Source organism: Halyomorpha halys, unplaced genomic scaffold (genome assembly GCF_000696795.3).
Source record: "Halyomorpha halys isolate HHAL.00 unplaced genomic scaffold, Hhal_1.1 Scaffold473.1, whole genome shotgun sequence".
Lineage (NCBI taxonomy): Eukaryota > Metazoa > Arthropoda > Insecta > Hemiptera > Pentatomidae > Halyomorpha > Halyomorpha halys.
In genome coordinates, this window is record NW_027113075.1 from 173607 (window position 1) to 180708 (window position 7102).

General features: G+C 26.6%; 1 long non-coding RNA gene across 1 annotated transcript in view; it reads left to right on the forward strand.

Moving 5' to 3' along the window:
- The window catches only part of LOC136796589 (uncharacterized), a 19110-nt gene extending 13053 nt beyond the window's left edge, over nucleotides 1–6057 (forward strand). Inside the window, exons 3-4 of the long non-coding RNA XR_010844334.1 lie at nucleotides 1814–1907; nucleotides 5997–6057. This is a non-coding gene — a long non-coding RNA (uncharacterized lncRNA). The remainder of the gene's footprint in view (nucleotides 1–1813; nucleotides 1908–5996) is intronic.
- The last annotated feature ends 1045 nt before the right edge of the window (nucleotides 6058–7102 follow it).

Sequence of the window (7102 nt, forward strand, 5' to 3'; positions counted from 1 at the left end):
AACATGGCATCCCGCAAAATGATTTATAAGACGTTGTCACGTCAAAAAAATCTGCTCTCGGTTGTTTTTTATTTTGCAAAGAAACAGATGACTTCTTAATGTTTCAGTGTACGCACACACACTGTCCTTTTGTCAATCTACCTCCACGAGAACATCCCACTTCTGACACCACAAAATGTTACGGCGGTTAGGGGTTCAAAAGGAACCTTTGCTAGCCGAACTGTGAATAATGCTGAAAATAACATTAATGAACTGCCGAATTTTTTTATTATTATATTTTAAGTAATTGAACATAATGATCAGTAAAAAAAAAAAAATATGTACGCATATACAAACATATAAACTAGAAAAATATATATAAAAAAGAAACTAATTAGAAATGATAATTGAATAATACTCTTCCTTGTTTAAATTTTATTTTATTTCATTATAATGAAAACAACGGTTCGGAGTTGTCAGCCCATCAGGCTGCAAGAACAAATTTTCAAATAACTACACGCCCTTATCAAATTTACAATACATCACATTATTTATTATTTTTTTATAAATTAATTACCTGATTAACATCTTTATCTAATACATAAGTTACTCCTTATTAGTCTTATCAAGCTAATATCAACATATTATTGTCACTTAGTAAAACTTTCTTTAATAATTAATTATTGCTTCTTATAAATAAGGAGTAATAACTTTCCTGAAAAGTTATCTTTAACTATGATAACAAATAGATAGAACCAGACCAAAATTCTCCAACCTTTATTACTCAAAAGATGATCAATTTCACAACATTTAAAAATATATTTTATTAAAAACAAATTTTTATATAATAACAATTCAATAAATTAATAAATAAATCTAAATTCTATAACTATTGTACAACCTTAAATTGTTAATTTATTTACAATATCTATATAATGTGTGTAGTATTATTCATTCATCATTTATAATTAGTTTCTAACCAAACTCTTCCAGTAAATTATATTACTTTATGTTAATAATAAAAAAAAAACTTAATCCAACTTAAAACTATTACAAAAATAAAATTAAGTTGAACAAAAGAGAAAAAAAAAGAAAAATGTCTTAAATCACCAGTGATTGATGGGGATCCGGCTGTGGTTGTTCTCCTAAATGTTCTCGTGGAGGTAGATCGACAGAAGGATGACCCGAAGTAGTCCGCTCGCCTTGGCTAAAATGATGAAGAAGACACAGATGGCCATAATAATGGCAACAACGAGTGCGTAGTGAGGACTGGAGACGATGTGTGCGCACACTGAGACGTTAAGAAGTCAACTGACCGTATAAATAATAACAACCGAGAGTAGTTGTTTTGTTGTAATAAAAATCATATGTTCATATAATCGATTGGTGGCCGCAACAACTAGGATATGACCGAAGGTTTCCAACCCAAAGCCTCATTAGTCAGAGTCTTATTAGGTAACCACATGTTGTTTCGTTATATTCTATCCGGCGTTGAGCCACTGTATACCAGTTGCATGTCTATTGATACTGTCCATAGGTCATATTACAATTCAAATAGCCATCAGGGATTGACCCGGGGGCTATGAGATGTGAGATTTGATGTGAAGGTGCATATCAGTATGCAGTTAATTGGAATCTAAACTAGAACTCAAGTCTCCTTGGCTCGTAGATCACCTTGTAATATATCGTATACATCTTGATAACCCAGATGAATAATTATATTAAGATTTAAATCAAATAAAATTTTAAGAAAAAATAATTTATTATTGAATAATAATCGATTGAAAAATATCATTAAATATTTGTTTTAGCAAAATAAAAATTGATTTTTCAGGGTGGTAATATAGTAAAGAATGAAAGATCGGAGAGCTCTGGAAATTTGGCCTAGTTGTTGCTATTTCCAATAATCTACACACATCATGCGACAGGTAGTACAAATTAAAATTGTAATGGTAATCAATTAAAGGAATTAAAAATGTGCACTAAGAACACTTTTTAAAATAAGAAGAATCAATATTTGCCTCCAATGTCACATGTATGAGAATAAGGTTATATCTCATACGTACATGTTTATTATAGGCCCTACCTCTATTTATTAGTTACATGGAAGACAAGTTATACTGGTACTGTTTTAATTTTATGATATGTTGCTTTTTAACTAAAATTGTTATTTTGTAATATTTGTTGAATCTATATTATTTATATTTCATATTTCAAATTCATTTATAATATCTGTTTAATGAGTATTTGAATGGTTTGTATATGAAGTAATTATTTTTAAATGAATTAAGAATATATAAATTCTGAATCTGAACCCAAAAACAAACAGTATATTAATAACCAAATATTAGATATTTTTGCGAAATAATTTTAATAAGATCAAGTTCGAATTACTTTTAAAAATTTAAACTGTAATAGAATATACAGTGTTTTAAGTAATATATTTATAAAAGGTTTCCATATGAATATGCCTAATCAATGATACTTGTACATCCTAACAATTTTTTCTGAAGAGCTTTTCAGGTTCGTGAACTTTTTATCCCATTGAGTCTTGACTCCAATAAACTATAAATAACCAAGGTTAAAGGACTTTAAAATTAATCATAAGTTTAAAGTTCACTGAGCCGATTCAGGGCTTCTGCCAAGCTTGGGTATTTCCAGGAAAGGACTACTGAATAGAAAATGCAGTTTATTATACAAGTTTTCTCCTAGCTACACTATATTTGTTCTATAAATGTATTTTTATATTTTTTAAAAATGGGCCCTGATAATGTTATATCTGATATGAATATGCTCGTAGTTCCTACCTCTACTCATTAGTTACATGGAAAAAAATGTCTACTAGTACTGTTTTAATTTCCGAATATTTTTTTTTTTTAGTCTAAAATTGCTATTTTGTAATACTTATTGGATCTATATTATTTATATTTCAAATTTAATAACAATATTTGTTAAATGTATACTTAAATGGTTTGTATATAAAGTAATTATTTTTTAATGAATTGGTAATAACTAAATTCTGAATCAAATCCACAAAAAAAAAAATTGCGAAATAATCTCTACATTATCTATATATACGTAATCTATTTATAATATTATCTTTATAATCCCGACTAGGGATTCGAAAGTTATTTCTAAAGTTAGAAGAGAGGACGGGCTTCAATTACAGAGCCTTCAGTAATTCACACATTACTGCCTCAACTTTGTCCTAGTATAACACGGCACACCTGTCCAACATTCTATGGCATGTGACCTATTGTGTATATTCATTCCTCTAGAGAATGGTTTGCTTTATTTATACGTACAGATAGAGTTTCATCATAAATTAAAAGTCAAGTTTACATCAATACTCATTAATAATCATAGGTGTTTGTTTTCAAATTAATAAAATTTGCCAATACTATGTAGCACCCTAGTCCTCAATAATGTTGTTATCTGGCTCTCATTTATTTAATAGTTTTATAAAAATTTTATAATAAAAATGACGGTTATGCGTGGATGCTGACTATATGATCTCCTTGTACAACCTTTCAATTATAAACTGTTGGCTGTCGTACTTTTTATTAGAACCAGATTATTTTATTTGACATATTTTTAATAAAAATATTTTAAAATAATGATATATATTACAGACTAATGTTCAACTACTGAGATAATTCAAGATACTTAATTACATTCGGGATCGGCAAGATAGTAAAATTAATTTTATTATAGTTTAGATTAAATAATACCCAACTGAAATACTATCTCAATTTAAATACAGGAAAGAAATTATCTTTATTTTAAATCAAGCTGACCGAACATGATGCTACAAACAAAAAATACTAAGAAATCGATTTGTTATAAGAACAATTTAAATAATATTTTATGTTACTATTCAATAGTTCACAAATAAATATTACAATTACCATTAAATCAAATTTCCATTAATAATAATTTTTACCTCCCTATTACTAAAGAATGCGTGATATATCTTTTTCTTTCCCATTTAATTCTTCATTATTCCCCATAATTAAAGTAAAACGTTAAAATTTAGCTAAAATGCACATGCTCTAGGGTATAAGTTCTATCAAACCATAATTAAACAATTGAGCAATCAAAGAAAAAATATAAAATTCCTAAAAATCACTAATACACTATTAACATGATTTATTTTTTTAAAATTAATACTTGGCTCAACAATTGGAAATAGATTGGTATCATCTAAGAAAAAGAAACGTTGCAAGAGAAGTGTGATTACCTCTTTAGAAAATTCTTCTTTTTGCTAGTTTTAATTTCAAAGTTAGTCTTACAAAATTTAGTTTCTTATCTACATAACATTTATGTATATATGTAATTTTCATCCGAACAACGTTTCGGGCTTTTCTGCTTATTATTAAGTTCTAAACTAAAAATATTAATTTAAGTAAAGAAGTAAGTATAATAACTAGGAAAATTGGCGTAATACCAGAACATTATTTTTTTTTTAATGTAAAATTTGTTGACTTTAACTGTATTTTAATTTTTAATTTTAGAACTTGATAATGCAAAAAAGAGCATGAAACGTTATTCGAATGACGTAATGAATTAAGATGTAAAAAAAGTATGAAATCCTGGAAAGAAAAAGAATTAAGTTCACAAACAAATAGTAATGCAGGATAGATACTTAAAGTAATAACAAATAAGTACCGAAAAAATGAAATGATAGGGTTAAATTAATTACATATCAGTAACGCAATAATTAATAACAAATATAATTAAAGATAAAAATTATTTGGTATAGTCAATAATGTAAACTTTGGATTACTTTTAAAAATATTAACTCTAATAGAATATAGAGAGTTTCAAGTCTCATATTTATAATATGTTTCCAAATGAATTAGTTTAATTGGATACTAATGCGAACGATTAAGACATTTTATAACACAGTAATCCATCCTATCATTTTTAGCCAAGTTTTGATCATTTATAAATTTTTCATTTTTTCTTGTTTTAATTTTTTTTGTTTCGTGTATGAGTACAAATTACTATAAAATTCGACCATAACTTTTATGAAGGGTTAATCAAACTATTTTTAGAGCTTCCTTTGATTATGTTTAGTGTGAAACCATATTTAAAACCAATCTATAAAAATAGAATAAAGAGTGAAAGTAGGATAAAGTTGTACGAGTAAAGAAAATAATAATAATAAAGGAATATATATATATATATAGGAAAATGAATATGATGAGTTAATTTCTCTTAAACATAATAATTAGTCATAAATTTGATGATAACAAGAGTTTAATATTAAAAAATTAAAATATACTAGTAGACCCGTCAATGCTTCACAATTGTTAGATTTAGGGATGTAGATAGATTAAATGAATACAATTGAAAGTTTGATATAAATTAATATATTTATTTATTTACACAATAGATTAATGATTTGATTAATTGCTTATTATGTATATTTAGTTTATAGCGGTAAATAATATTATATAAAATAATATAAATAACTTCAACACAACTCAACCAATTTGCACAAAACGTAGGGGTGGCTCAGGCCTCTGTAAACTAGACTAAAGAGCACCAACCGAATATAATTAAACAAATCAGAACCGGAGGGAGGAGAGAGAAAGAAATGCTTTATTCATTCATGCTGCCCAAATACATTGGGTTGCTACATTACACAGCATACTAATTAATCCGTGACTGGACATATATAAATTACATATTTTTATATGATATAATATAATAGAAAGATAAAACTTTTTTTACAGTTTTCTTTTACAATGAATACCAGTCTACAAACTAAATTTTTTTCAAAAGTTTAAAAAGTTTTTCAATTTATTCCATTTTTTTTCTTCCCTTCTATTTCACAACCCCTATTTCATTTGATTAACAAATTTCCCTATATAACAAATATTAAAATATTTAAAATAATAAAGTAATAGATAAAACAACAAATAAGATATGCGATGCATGCATGCCATCCCTCCTCTGGATAACTCCCCCACTCATTAATTTCCATGGATGTGGTGGTGTATGATTCCCAGGGAGTCAAGTATTACATTCGCTGTCAACCTAGCCACGTCCTGGACATGGACCCCAAGCTCCTCCATGAAGCTCCTAGTTGTGCTGGGAATCGTTCCACGGGGTCCGAACCAGAAGCCTCTCACTTTGAAGTTATTCAAATTATATGAACAATGGTCATCGGTAGAAAAATAAAAACCTCTAAATAAATCAAGGTGAAAAATCTATAAATTTTAATTTTTTTTTAAAGAGTATTTAAGGGTTCAGACAACGCTAAAAGCAAAAAATCTTATTTCTAAAAAAAAAATTAATCTACTTTACTTTAAGCCTTATCTTTTTATTATTTTTTTAGTGAATAAAAAAAAATTAATAGAATCAGTAATATTTTTTTGTTACTTCCTTTTATTTTACCTAAGAAATCGGAAAAATTCTATAACCTTTCCTGGAAAATCTTGAACGTTTAGCATAAATTCCCTTAGAATCCGATGATTAGTATAGCAGCATAGAAAATACAAACAAACAAATATTGATTTTTATATATTAGATAAGTATAAATAAATGTTTTAATATGCATGAGTGTTACTAATGTATTATGTAACTATTGTCATGAATTTTCATAGATATGATTTTTATTGTAATTGAGTTTAATTTAGTGATTGTTAAATGTAAATTTTACACTAGTATCTCATTCAAAGGTCTTGTTATTTACTCAATGTAGCTAATCACAGCAGTGATTTATGAAAAATATAAATATTATGTTACTATTTATTAATGTTAATAATTTTTTCAAAATTGCTTTAAAATAATATTAAAAGAACTAAATTTTTAATGTATATTCAACTAATTAAACATGATACATCTAAATACGTGTAACATAAAATTTATTCATATTTCAGGATGATTTTCATAAATTATGAACTTTTATTAATAAACTCTTTTCAGGAAAGAGTTTTTTAAATATGCATATAAAATATATAATAAGGAAGTCATTATTAAACTTACATAAATAACTCTGATTCGAATTTCCTTTTGCGTTAAAAAATGAATAAATAATTAGGGTATAATGTCAAAGATCAGTTGAATGATCCAGGACCGGAAACAACACTACGGTTTATTATTAGAATAAAGT